General features: G+C 42.2%; 1 protein-coding gene across 1 annotated transcript in view; it reads right to left on the bottom strand.

Moving 5' to 3' along the window:
• Positions 1–14,414, bottom strand: part of ROR1 (receptor tyrosine kinase like orphan receptor 1) — a 240,290-nt gene that overhangs the window by 81,266 nt on the left and 144,610 nt on the right. The gene's annotated exons all lie outside the window — the stretch shown is intronic.

The following is a 14,414-nucleotide window of genomic DNA, read 5'->3' as shown; positions in this document are numbered from 1 at the left end:
TCCAAAGAGAATACCTTATGAACAAGATAATTTGAATACCACTGTTTTTTAAAATCTAATGGATGCTCCACCTTGCCGTGCTGAAGTGTATGAGCAACAGTGATGATCAAGGGAAAAAGGCAAGGTCAGCCTGGAATTTTGTTTTGCAATGCAGTCATTATTTAAAATGTATGATTGTGAGACCTCAGATTAATTAAGCAACACATTTTTGGGGAAATATTCAGCTCGTCTCTTCTAGCTGTGTGGAGGTGGAATATTATCACACCTAGTACTCTGACAAGAAAAACATAGCATGCTACAAGGTGGCTGAATGTGTTATCAATTAACATTTCTAAGGGGCCTACTCCTGCAAGTCCATGCTCACAGAAATAGTCATTGCTTATGCAAATAATCCCACTGAAGTCAATGGGACTATTTGTGAGAGAAATCCCTGCTCACATGGGTAAGGGCTTGATCTGTGCATCAACAACATCCTATCTCAGTCAGCTCTTGGAAAGTAGAGTTGCTACTACTAAATTTATTTATTTTTTTAAAAGAAAAGGCTCTGGATAAGTTTTATTTGGTAGGGTCAGTCCAAAATGTCTTCATTTTTAACACCGTCTAGGCATGTTTTTCAGTAACCTCAGCTCTTTCATTTATTGCTACAGGGGTTCATATTTATTTGTTGGTTTTTTTAAAATCTTATATTATCCGTGCACAGAATCCTGCTAAAGAAAACGGACAACTCAGTTCAGTCCCCCAAATTTGTTTTAAAAACACACCCCTAGTAGGAACACAGATGTGTCCATTAAATTTTAAAACAATGAAACCTTTTTAAAAATGTGTAAACTCCACTGCAGTGCTGTTAGTCCACTGCCGAAAGGATCCAGGGGGCAGAGTACTGCATCTCTATTTGGAGCCCACTATTGGATTCTACCTGCACTGGTCCAGTAGCAGAATCAGAGCTGGAGGGGTATAACCCACATCTACAAAGTGTGCCCCCCTAGCATGGCAGACCCAGAGTTTATGAGGCTGCTATAGCCTGTGAGCTAGCAGAATCACCTCTTTTAGCTGAAATGTCAGAGGATCAAGCCAGAGGTCTAGATTCACTGCTGATAACCCACCCAAGGCTGATGGGAGATGCATTACAGTGGGACTGAGTTAATATATGCGGGAACAACAAAAAAATGAAACTGAATTCAGCTTCACTTTCCAAACTGAAACACAGGAAATTTCCAGAATAATAGTGGAAAGTAAACAAGATTTCTATACTTCTTCAGTTTTAACACTCTGTATTCATTTTGCACCCAATGCATGATCCTGCATTCACTGTGCGCCCAACCTTCAGCTTATTTCAGTAGAGCCAGTTAATAGAAGGCAGGATCAGGAAGCTAAGATGTTAATATAGATTGAAATAAATATATTCTTAAGTATATGATTTGTATTCTGACACTGCCGTGTTAACATGTTCCAAGCAATCAAAACAGAGTATGTCTTCTATACCTAGAAAATAATTTCATGGATAACAATTGTCAGCACAAAGATATTCAAATCTAGTCTACTTTTATTCCATCTTTTAAGTGACTTTTTTATTTAATAAATTATATGCGCAAACTCACACAAATGCACTAAGTAATAAGATATGGTCACTACCCTTTCCTTATAAATGCCCTCTTTCTTACAAGCCCACCTGGTAGCACTGCTTATTTAAGAGTCTGTCAAGCATTTCCAATGTAAACACAGTATTTGAAGGCATTATAAGTCATCCATTTTCATGGGGCTAAACTAGATATACAAGATAGAAACACACTCAGTGGGACCAGATCCTCAGCTAATGTAAACTGGCATAGCTCCACCTAAATCAGTGGAGACATCTATTTACACCAGCTGCAGTTTTGGCCAAGTCTGTACATCCCTGTGCACTCTTAGCTAGTGTGTATGTGTGTAATAAATATTTTCCCAGATATGTCATATTTCCCAGTGCCGCAGACTCGATGACAGGATCTTCCATTTTGCTGCACAGCCTAAGCACGAGAGATTTGCCACGGGATGCCATAGTCTATCTGTCTGAATTTCTTGGATTTTGTGGGATTAAACCTAAGCTTGACTTTGTTCCAGATTCTTGTATTATTCATGTTAATGCTTAGATTTAATAATTGTCATATATACCTACCATGCCATACTGATTTTAGGGACAAGTTCTCTGAATCTCTCATGGCTTCCCCAACAGTAGTCTGTCTTGCTGATTGAATATAATGTCAGACTGCTGTCTACTGCATAGACCCATGGCATTGCTGAGCGCAAACATGGTCACCATACACCTCCTTGCACTAATTATACTACTCAGAGAGCCTTAGATCTGAGGCTGTAATGGAGATAATCCCTTTGGAGAGATGCATTAAGTGACTGTATTGGACCTTGAGATAATTAGCTCTTGGTTTTCATGGCAATAGCTGAGAGGCAGCGACAACTGAGAGACAATGGGCCAATCTTGAGGTGAAAATGGTCCCTGTCTGCCACTCTGGGGAGCTCCACAGCAGCCTGATTCTCAGGCTTGGGTGCTAGGTCACACTCTGCAGGGATCTGATGTGGCTCAAAAGAAAGTGGGCTGAGTTCATGAAAACGAGCTACTCTCTGTCCTTTCCACTGTCCATCCTTCATGGAACCTAACCCTTGGGTCATCCCTGCTCAGAGAGCCTAGAGGCTTCTATAAACTTGTGGCAATAATCTCGCGAACTCGAATGCAGGATATAGAGAGGAAAACACAGGGGCTCTTAGACTGGGGTGCTCTTTATGAGCCCCCTCTCCCCAAAATCGGTGCTTGTATGTGTGATATTGGAGGGGTTTGAGGTGCTTTGCTTCCCCCCATCGCCACGTCCTATTCCTTAGGAAGAGGACATTCAGCTGTGTTTCAAATATCAGCCCTTCAGGCTGGGACTAGTAGGCACCCTAAGTATCTCCTCAGTTGAGGAGATCCTGCCAAACAAGAAGAGACATCTGAGGAGGATCTGCACCATTGACATCAGTTCTTAGGAACCCCACTGGGGTGGGGGGGATTTCCGACTGTATTTCTCAGAGAAGAAATGGGCTGGTAGGTCACAGAGCATTAGTGGGTCAGTCACATACCTTCCAGATCACAACTCTTGTCTCACTCAATACAAGCTGAGGAGACTGTTTCACTAACATGCAATCTTGAATGCTCCACAGGCCAGCGTCTGAGCTTTATCATATAGGCAAGCGCTGAACAAAACAGTATAGGAGAGGAGTGTATGACCATTACATTTCAGAGCATTAGCAAAAAAACAAGCACAACAAACAACCCATGAAACTAGGGATCATGTGAAAACTGATCTCATGAATGTTTTCAGAAATACCGATGATTACATCTTACTGTGCAGCAACAACATAAGTAAATTGAAATGGGATTAACATTTGTTGTGTAAATGTTAACAGCTTAAATGACTTCTGCAAGAAGAGCAAACTAGTAGGAAAAAAACATTTTGTTGATTACAGCTATAAACCTAGGAACAACTGCCACACAGACTCAGATCAGTATGCTCCATTAGTCCAGTATCCTGTCACTGACAGTAGCCAATATCAAGTGCTTCAGAGGAAGGCGCATGAAATCCTACAGGAGATAGTTATGGGATAACCTGCAAACAGGAAAAACAATATTGCTGCCCCCCAGAAGTTCAAAAATCATGAGAAGGCTTAAAATTGAGATTTCAAAAATAATACATTTTCAGATGTCAAAGCATTTAGGGTTCACTTTTTCAAACTTTTATTCACAGCTGCAAGGGCTAGAAACTTACTTTTTTTTAAAAACAAAATTAAAGCCAAGATTCCATAATAATAACCTTATTCCAGCAACTGCGGTTTTAAGAAAACACCAGATATTATTAGATTTGTAATGAAATTGCAAGAGTTGGCAACACTGAAAGTTTCCTCCTAATCCCCAGAAAATATATAAATGTTTGGTGGAGGACAAGCGCTCTGAGTCATGTTGTTAACTAAGCTTGTGTCTGATATTGCCTTGAGTGTATTGAGAGATACATATTGCTGCTGCACAATTGGTCATTAGGGTTAGCACAGTTACAACCTGTTATGCACGTACAGCACTGAGCGGTGTCTTTATTATAATAATATAACCTAGGCAGAATCCATCTGGAAACTTAAAATGCAACTGGGAAGCCAAAACACTTCTCATGGCTCAGGTTTATCCCTTTACGCGTTGGTCCTTGAAGGGAAAAAGGATTTTTTTTTCCAATCAGCCTCAAAGATTTTGCTTCCTCAGAAATTACCATTCCCCTCTTTAAAGTAAATTGCAGCATTAATCCCCAAATGACTTTCATGTTGGACCTTTGTTTCAAGTGCTGCTGTAATCGCAGTGTTGCCAGTTCTTGCAATAGTTGGTGCTCCTCTGAATGCCGCACCTCCCAGAGTGATGGGATTACAGAAGAATCTCAGCTCTCATTAAAAAAAAAATATGTTTTTAGTAGATCTGAGCGAAAAATTAAATTTCATTGCTGTGGAAAATTCCAATAGTTTAGCATTTATTTTTATCCCAAATGGGAAACATCGAACCTTTTTGTGAAATGAATGAAAAAGTACAAAACGGTTTAAAATTTTTGTTCAAAACATTTTGTTTTAACTTCCCCGAATAGAAAATTCCAATGAAACCCAGGCTTTCCTCATTGAAAATTTCTATTTTGACAAAGCACTATTTTCCAACATGAAAATGTTTCACTGAATTTATTTTGACAAGCTCTAGCCCTCGCGGTTGCAAAGAAAAGTTCACAAACATAACCTCAGGGCACCATATAGGCTCAAAACATAGAGGGGGGGAAATCCCAAATGTGTTACTTTTATAAAAAAATTCCAGTTGTGGACTAGAGAGCAGCAGCTACATGAGCCCACCATAAAATAAGCTCTGTCTCCATGATGCTGGATTAGTGGAGGCAGGAGGAGGGCAGAGGAGCTTGGTAGCCATGCCCCAGGCCTCCTCACCTCAAGACAGGCAGTGGAACAAGAATGAGGAAGACTAAAGAAATCTGGAAAATAGGAGAGCTACAAGCCTGTTTCCTTGCTGTTGGAAATAGACTGCTCAGACTCAGATCCTGTCTGCTGCCTACAGGCAGGGCTGCCCCAGCATCTCTCCCCTGCCAGGGCAATTCCCTTTGAAGAACCATGGAAGGGTGTGGCGCTAAATGCAACAATTCAGCCAGAGGATATAGCAAACACAATGTATTTTAAATATTAAGTGTTGTTAAAAAAATGCCTTTCTCCCACAAAAATTAAGTTTGCAGTGCTGTTGGTCCCAGGATATGAGAGAGAGAAGGTGGATGAGATAATATCTTTATTGGACCCACTTCTGTTGGTGGAAATGACAGAGGCAAGCTTTCGAAAGATAAAAGATATTACCTCACCCCCCTTGTCTCTCACGGAACTGAAGTGTTATTTACGTTGTTTTAATTCATGTCCATCCTAAGCAAGCTCAAGACCCCTAAAGACCTTTTAAAATACAGTGGGTTTACACTGAATTCCTTTCATCCTCCAGCTAAGTGCTCACCTTCACTGAGCTTACATCCTGTGAATATAAGGAGCGTGGTTGGTGAGGAAAGGCACCTCCATGCCACCTTTTCACTTCCCTGATCCAGAGGCTGACATGGTCCAGGACACAGCTTACTGCAGCTGCAGCCTAAGTACTGCTCTAAAATATGCTGGTAGCAGTAGTTCCACTGGGACTGCCCCTGCCAGCCCAGCTGAGGATAAGCTAGAAGACTGCAGGCTGTGGCTCTGTCTCTGAGAAGCATCTCCTACTCATAGCTGCCAAGTGTTGTGCTGCCCAATGGTATCTATGCAAATTATTAAATGAGCTAATTTGCATATGTTGAAGTAATCTGCATATATGCATACCCTTCAACTTTCCAAAAATTGTGTGGATTTAGAGTTGGTGAGAGACATTGGCTTGAGCGCCCTGGTGAATGAAGTCCTCTGTTTACCTAAAGGGCAGCAGGCAGGCAAGCAACCCACATGCCCTGTGCTGCCAAGATGGCTCTCTTCTGATGGGCTTGGGGCCTCCTCTGGGGTAGACGTGGTAGTTCAGTTTCCATGGCTGCTTTTTTGGGTTTGCCAATTAGTGCAAATTTGTGGTGCTCAGTTCATGATGTGTGAGTTGGAACTGTGAATCACCCAACTCATCTCATGTAGGGATTGCCAGGCATCCATTAAATAGCAACAGCTTTTAATTGCTGCTGAGATGGCCTAATTCAAACGGGTGATTTACAAATGAAAAGTGCTGCAGTTCATTAGCATTGCCCTGAAGCATCCAGTCCCCCAAGCAGTGCTAATGTTACACACCCTCTGAGAATAAGGCTTATTTTCTGGAAAGGCAATATTGCCACACCCAAGCATTCAAAAATCATGTGTCACACCACAAAACTCGTGAGATTGGTTTAAAACTCATGAGATATATGACCTAATTTTTGAGGGCTTGTATTTTCCCTCTGGCTTCTGAGACTTTGGGGCACATTCCAGTCATGTTTTCAAGCTTCGCTTAATAATCAAGAGAGCTAGAAACTTGCTGTTAAAATGAAAGCTGAGATTCTCTAATAATCACGTATCTCCAGGAACTGGGGCTTTATGAACGCCACCAAATATGATGAAATTCACAGTAAAAAAAAAATCACAAGAACTGGCAACACTGAATTTATTAAATCAAGTTCTGCCCTTTTCAGAGCTCACGCAGACAGCATCTTCCACTCTGCATCAACAGGCAAAACCTCCCATACGTCTCTCTCAGTCTCCTGAAAACACTACAACCAACTGCCTACAACCACCCCTACTCTTAACAGAAACAGCTACCCCTACTAAGCAAATATAAACACTAAAGATGCCAAAAAACTAAATACCAACACAAGATTGAAATTCACTTCTAAATAAAATGTTTTGCCATTCAAAATCATTTCAGTAATTTCACTATCCTCAGATTAATGTATATTTTCCCCAATATGGGTCATCAGCCAATTTTGAATTCACAATCTTCAGATTCTCTTTCGCTTGACCTACAGGAGGAAACAGGCTGTTATCTATGAGGACCAGCCGTCACAGGCAGACCCAACACATACTTTACCAGTGGGTTACACCACTTTTTGTGAGATAGCCTTTAGAATGCTGGGCATTAGCTTAACACTGAGAAGTTTATGGGGTGACTTGATTACAGTTTATAAGTACGTACATGGGCAACAAATATTTAATAATGAGCTCTTCAATCTAGCAGAAAAATGTGTAAGACAACCACTGGCTGGAAGCTGAAGCTAGACAAATTGAGTGAGAGTAATTAACCAATGGAACATCTTACCAAGGTCATGGTGACAACTTTGAAATCAAGATTGGATGTTTTTCTAAAAGATACTCCTCTAGGAATTATTGTGGGGAAGTTTTATGGCCTGCGATATACAGGACGTCAGACTAGATGATCACTATGGTCCCTTCAGGCACTGGAATCTATGAATCAGCATTCTGTTTCGGCGTCTGGGAACAGAGCAGTCCAGGGGTCAGAGACAGAACAGCCAAGTGTAACAATACCTGGTTTAGTTTGTCTGCAGGGACTGCACCTGGAAACACGGTCTTAAAGCATGGGCTTTTACCACTTGAGCTAAGGAACCAGACTCACCACCACAGAGACAGCAGTGAACTCAAACGTCTATATGTGGCCCAGCCACTCCGTGTTAGCATGGACTACACTAGCACATAATTTGGCCCATTCCTTTTAAAATGCAGTATGATTGAATGAATATGACTTGAGTCTACTATATTACAGGGTGGAGTTCTATTCCCAGGATGATCTAGTGTGACCACTCAATTTCTAATCTGTACAATGGGTGAACAATACTTGCCTCACTCAAAGTAGGAATAAAAAAAAAATTTGGACAAGAACTCATGGGCAGCTGGCTTACAGGTTAATTCATGTTCCTCCAGGGTACTGGGTGAGGGCGAATCCACTGACCAATCTTTCATATACCATCTGCAAGGTGTGTGTCACTTGGCCTGTCTGTCTATGGTGAGGAGTGAGTAGTGTAAAGTCAGCAGTGCTAGGCTCTCTCCAAAGGATAATCTTGTTTGACCTTTAACATGTTTTAGCTCGTCTCTTGGGTGGTTGCTCAGCACAGGCTTCACTGTAAGGCAAATTTTAAAAGACATTTCTGCCTCTTGGGTCTTTTGCTTCCTGGGTCAGTGTAAAATGCTTCAATAGCCCAGGAATAAAATTGCTATGCTATTTATGAGCAAAATATTACTACTGTTTAAAGTAAATATTGTATCTGAAGGAAAGGAACATGCAGAGCAGCTACATGTGGTGGGAATACACAACCATTTAGTACATACATAAAAAAAAATGTAGCTAAGAAAATATTCCATAAGACATGGTGGAATACACCACTCAAAGGTCTGACTGGGGAAGCCAGGGTTGCTGTAAATCAAGGTGGGAGGAGAGATATCTAGCCCCCACCTTGCAAAACACAGGATGTTTTAGGCCAAATTTCAAAGATGTGCTGCCAGCCAGTTTCTAATGGAAGGAGGTAGCTGAGGCCATGTTTACACTAGCGATGCAGCTGTGCTGCTGTAAGATCGCTCGTGTAGCTGCTCTATGCTGATGGGAGAGAGCTCTCCCGTTGACATAATTAAACCACCTCCTATGAGCAGTGATAGTTACATCGGCGGAAGAATCTCTTCCACCAACATAGCACTGTCCACATCGGTGCTTCTGTCAGTGTAATTTATCTTGCTCATGGAGGTGTTTTTTCACACTCCTGAGCAACATAAGTTGTACCGATGAAAGTGCTAGTGCAGAAATAGCCTGAGTCATGAATGGGAGACTGATCAAAGCTACCTAAGGACAAACCTGCTCTTCCTATCACAATTACTTCCTGTTCCGCCTGGTCCACCTATCCAGGTAGTATGCTTCCAGATGCGGAACCATTAAAAATATTAGATTAGGAATGAGTGGCCTTCTCCACTCTTGTTCCTTAACCAAAGTTTGTTAATCTGGATCCTGGCTTTCTCTCCTCTCCAAATATATTTAGAAAACTCTTGATGGAAGCCAGAAGATTCCTTTGTAGAAGTATTTCCTGGGATGGGCTGAAATAAATAAAGTAGTCTGGGAACTACTTCCATCTAGTTCAGTTTAATCCACAGAATCAGTAGGAAAAACCAATCCTCTAAATCTATCTTTATCTATAAGTGATCAGGGAATAACTGGGCCTTAACATACTTGAGATCTGAGAAATTATCTGGATTCCCAGGTACTGAAAACTTTCCAGGAGTGTCTGAAATGGAGAAAAGAACATACGGGAGTCTGGGGACAATGAAATCAGTAACCACTCGGTTATTTTAATATTTTCATAGACATAACTGGCTCCAGAAATTTGCGAGATCTCACAAAAACATATGCAGGTGCAGGGCCACCCAGCGGGAGGGGGGAGGGGGGGGCAGGTGGGGCAATTTGCCCCAGGCCCCGGGCCCTGCAGGGGCCCCCATGAGAGTTTTTCGGGGCCCCTGGAGGGGGGTCCTTCACTCACTCCGGGAGCCCCGGAAAACTCTCGTGGGGCCCAGGCCCCCGGAGCTTCTTCTGCTCCGGGTCTTCGGCAGCAATTCGGCAGCAATTCGGCAGCAGGGGATCCTTCCTCTCTGGGACCTGCCGCCGAAGTGCCCCGAAGACCCGCGGCAAGGGGTCCTTCCGCCCTGGGACCCACCGCTGAAGTGCCGGGTCTTCAGCAGCAATTCGGCGGCAGGGGCCCCGTCGAAGACCCCAGGCCCCCTGAATCCTCTGGGTGGCCTTGTGCAGGTGAGTATTCCCACCAAGCTCAAATGAACCACTAAGATGCATACAACCACTCTTGCAGCCTTCATGCGATCTGGGCCCAGGAGGGTATGCATGCAGATAAGGGTGTATGGATTTAGCCTCAGTCTTGAAAACACTTAAGCACACGTTCAACTTTACACAATGACTATTTCTATTCACAAAGTTATGCAGGATTTCACGTCTTTACAGGTTTGGGATTTTACAGTACACCAGGTTACACATATTTTTATGATTATATTATCACCATCATTAATAGAGCGTAGGCTCCTCTGACATGTATTTGTCTGAATTTGAGGTTCCTGAGGTATACGTTGGATTATATTAAAGATTTTCTAGAATTGAATAGTCCCATCATATACATAGGATTCTCACTTGGATTTTGAATCAAAGATGTTATGCTGAGAAATGTGCATAACATGTTATGTGAGAAAAATACATACTGGTATATGTCTGGGGTATCGAACTGCCTTAGTGCACTCACTCTTTCCATTTAAAAAAAAGTATTCAGCATTTGTACATGGAAAGGAGAGTTTAAAAATGAATCCTCCATTATCGGATCTCAGTATTTAAAATTCTTGTTTCTTATATCCTGCTTTAAATCTTAACTATATCAGCAGCTGATTTTTTATTAGAAGCCAACCAATGGATTATGATCACTTGAAAGAACCACTATACCATTAAGATTTTATTTATGAATGCAATCATTTCAAATTAGTGAAGAAATCTACCTTTATATATGAAGATAAATATCTGCTAAAACCTTTACTTTCATTAAAATATTGGTCTTGGTTAATGGGATATCACTACAGTCAGATACACACTTGATAGGAAGCCAAGTAAGGTGTGTTCAAATATACTCCCTGTAGAGAAGCTGGCTAACGTCTGATTTGATTAATATATTGCATGTGTGTAGACTGAATTTCACACAAGTCAACCCTGCAAGAGCCTTTGTGATCAATTAAACTTTGCAAGTTAAATAAATCTGCTTCTGAACTCAAACCACAGGGTTACCCCCCCCACACACACACACTCCTCCCTTTCTCTTGTCATGAGCAACAATTACTCACACAGTAGTGCTCAATATCATGAGTAGGCCCACTGACTGGGTGTGGACGGACTGGTCCATTAGAAAGAAAACACCACAAATTACTCCAGGTTCTACCCCTGGCTCTGCCTCTGTGACCAAATTAATTAGCCCTTTCTGTGCTGTGCCTTAGTTTCTGCATCTATAAGAGGGTGTGAAGGGAATGCAGAAAGACAGAAAAGGAGATGGCAGAGAGATAACTAAGGAAGACACCCAGCCCGGCCTTCATGGTCTTGGCTATGGTTTAAATTAATGAAAGGGGGAGAGCAAGGGACCAATCAGTTCTCCTCCTCCTGGCTGGCTGGCCAATGGGAGGGAGGGCATCCCTGTGCTCCTCTGGCACATGCTCTCCCACCCACCCCTTTCCATTGTGCACTCTCGTATGCAAATATGCAGCAAACCTCATCTATAACAAAGTTAATCTTAAAAAAGTAAGTTGTTTCACAGCAAAAGGCTCTACCTTCAATAGGCGGCGAGTTCCATACCATGTGGTGCCCGGGCACCAGCAATATTCAGAGCTCAGCTCCACCAAAATTTGGGGCTTTCACCTCCCCCCACCAGACCCTCAACCCTGTACCCTAGCCCTGAGCCCCTCCAGCACTCCAAACACCTCATCTGCAGCCACACCCCACAGCCCTCACCTCTGCACCGCTCCCATCCCCAAACTCCCTCCCAGAGCCTGCACCCCAATCCCATGCCCCAGCCTAGGCCCTGCACCCCAGACCTCCTCCCTCACCCAAACTCCTTTCCAGAGCTTTGGGCAGGTGGTGGGGTCGAGTTTGGGGGGAGCGGAGTTTGGGCAGGGTCAGGTTCTAGGCACCACCAAAATTTCTACAAACATGCCACCCCTGCTACCTTCCATGTACATACTTGGGTGCCTGCTAACCTCGATCGTGTCCCTTTAAACATTCTGAAAGAGAAAAGCATACAAGTCCCATATAATTCTCTACTGGATGTGAACAGACCTGAGCTGAAGAGCTATTTAGAACCACAACATTTCTCTGCAAAATGTCAAAGTTACAGTAGCTCCCCTTTTCCCATCTGGTTCCTATGCTGTTGTTGAACTAAGCAGAAATGCTTGTTTAGCCAAAGTCCTGCACAAGCAAGTCTTAACAGATATGCTTTACTAGCCCTACTGAAGAGCTGGCAACTATTGTCCTGAAAGGGTATCATTGCCCTAGGATCCATACCTCCATCCAGCAAATGTCGTTAGAAAAGAAATGTTTAAGTTAATAGGATTCAAGAACCACTCAAGACATTCATATAATTTTGGCCAGACAGGAAAATATATGATGTGACAGTGGTGTCTGGAAGCTTTCAAATGGTTAATTTTGCTCAAAATGCTAATATTTAAAATGTTTAACATATCTATCTACTACTTACCTGCTGTGTATGTGTGGGGTATATCAATAACTAACTTTACATAGGGAAACCTTTCAACAGATATTTATGTTTCCAGCTCTGTATATTTATAATATAAATATAATCAAGAGAACACACTTAAAACCAGAAGCACAACAAGATGTTCTAATGTAGTGCAGTACGGCTAATTGTTACAAACTTCCATTTACACATCAGATTAAATCTATCAGAGCATCTTATCAGTGCCACTGGACCTGTCATGATTATGTATGCAATAAGCAACCTTTCTACCTATGAACCTTTACAATCAACCATCACTAATGCCTAAAGCTACTGTTTTGGGTGACGGATGAATTGTAGTGTTTGTTTATGATGATGCATCACAAAATTGTCTGTCCTGGGGACTATGTGCAGGAAACCAATGTGCTGAACGCACTTAACACCCCGGCCTAATTGCTTGCAGGTCTGCTTTCTCATTCTTTATGACTTTCATGGAGTTACACTGGAGAATTTGGCCCCACGATGGACTGTGAAGGCAGAATTTGGCCCACTGCACTTAATATGACCCCAGGAACACCTGTCCTGGAAGTTTTACCTGCTGGATGAGGCCATGCAGCTAAAAAAATCTGTTTGTTTTTTTTTAAAACCTGATTCCATAAAAGCTATTAGTCAGGGTATATTCAGTCAGTTATTTAGCAATCGGAGAAAATCAGTTGTAACTGCTGCATACACAATACTCATAACTGTAGAAGTACCTTGATGTATTTCAGCAGATTTGTTTATGGCATGTATATATCATCATTTACTTTAGATATTTTTAGTAACGTGGCCTTTGGTTAAGGTCAAATGTGGTATCAGTTTAATACTGAACATATGTTCTGTCAGGGGCACTAGATCACTCCCTGGGAGGAGGACGTACCTACCAATCATTTAACAGGTCTTTTCTATCTCTAAGTGCTCTACTCCTGTGATCCTAAATACTGAGCTAATACATGCTTTTCATCAGGGTTATTAATTACAGGTTATCTTTATGGATTTATGTTATATGAATTTACGAGTCACAATGACTGTGGAACTTGGGTGCATTGCTTACATTGGGGTCATTAACATTTCCACTTCATAGCAAAACGCCCCATTCTCCGGCAGCCCACAGCTTTAAAGACAGGGAAAAGAGAAAAGAAATGTGCCAATTGTCCAAGTGCCTATGATTTCAGAGCTCACCAATGAGTCTTGGTAGACTTGAACGGTGTGCATGTCTACAATCACACTTCAATACATTTCTGGCAGGCGTGAATTTCTGAACCATGGACCCATCACTGACAATGCCCTGCCACCAGCTCCTGTGAGGTACACCTTTGGGACAAACCCTTTATTTAAAATAGGCAAAACATCCATCAGTCCATATTAGATATGGGCTGGAGTCCATTTCAGAGGGGTGAAATTACTCCCCTACAATTCACATCTAGTCTGAAACTGACATCAGGCCATACTCAATATGTACCGATGAGTGTTTTGCTTATTATTTTAAATAAAAGATTTGTTCCCCTCCCCTACCACCACCCTTTTTGGTTCCTGATGCAGCCATTTGTCACTCTGCTGTCTTAACATCTGAAAAGTCTAGGGTGACCAGATGTCCCGATTTTATAGGGACAGTTCTGATATTCAGGGCTTTTTCTTATGTAGGTGCCTATAACCCCCCACCCCCATCCCAATTTTTCACACTTTCTATCTGGTCACCCTAGAAAAGTCCCCATTTGCCCACCTGATAAAACCAGTGCACCCTTTGATACAATTAGCAGTGTTTGCGGAGGAGAGGTCCAGGATTGGGAAAGAAAGTATGCCTGCAGGCCAAGGCTGAAGTGCATTGACGGAAGTGTGCTTTGCGCCTACTTGCACTGTCTCCGGCTCATGTCAGCACCACAGCACTAAATCTGCCCACAAAAAAATTAAAAGAAATCCTAGCCAATTATAGGGAAGATAAACAAGAAATTATTCCCCTCACCCCAAATGTAGAATACTGTAGCTCATTGAGTTTCAGAGCTTGAGGGACCACAGATGATTGAGGTGGACAGGGCTACAGCTGATCTACAAATAGATTCTCTGCTAATTTGTGAAGAAAATTACAAT

Source organism: Mauremys mutica, chromosome 8 (genome assembly GCF_020497125.1).
Source record: "Mauremys mutica isolate MM-2020 ecotype Southern chromosome 8, ASM2049712v1, whole genome shotgun sequence".
Lineage (NCBI taxonomy): Eukaryota > Metazoa > Chordata > Testudines > Geoemydidae > Mauremys > Mauremys mutica.
The sequence above is the reverse complement of the archived record's forward strand: the minus strand, read 5'-3'. Positions and strand labels throughout refer to the sequence as shown.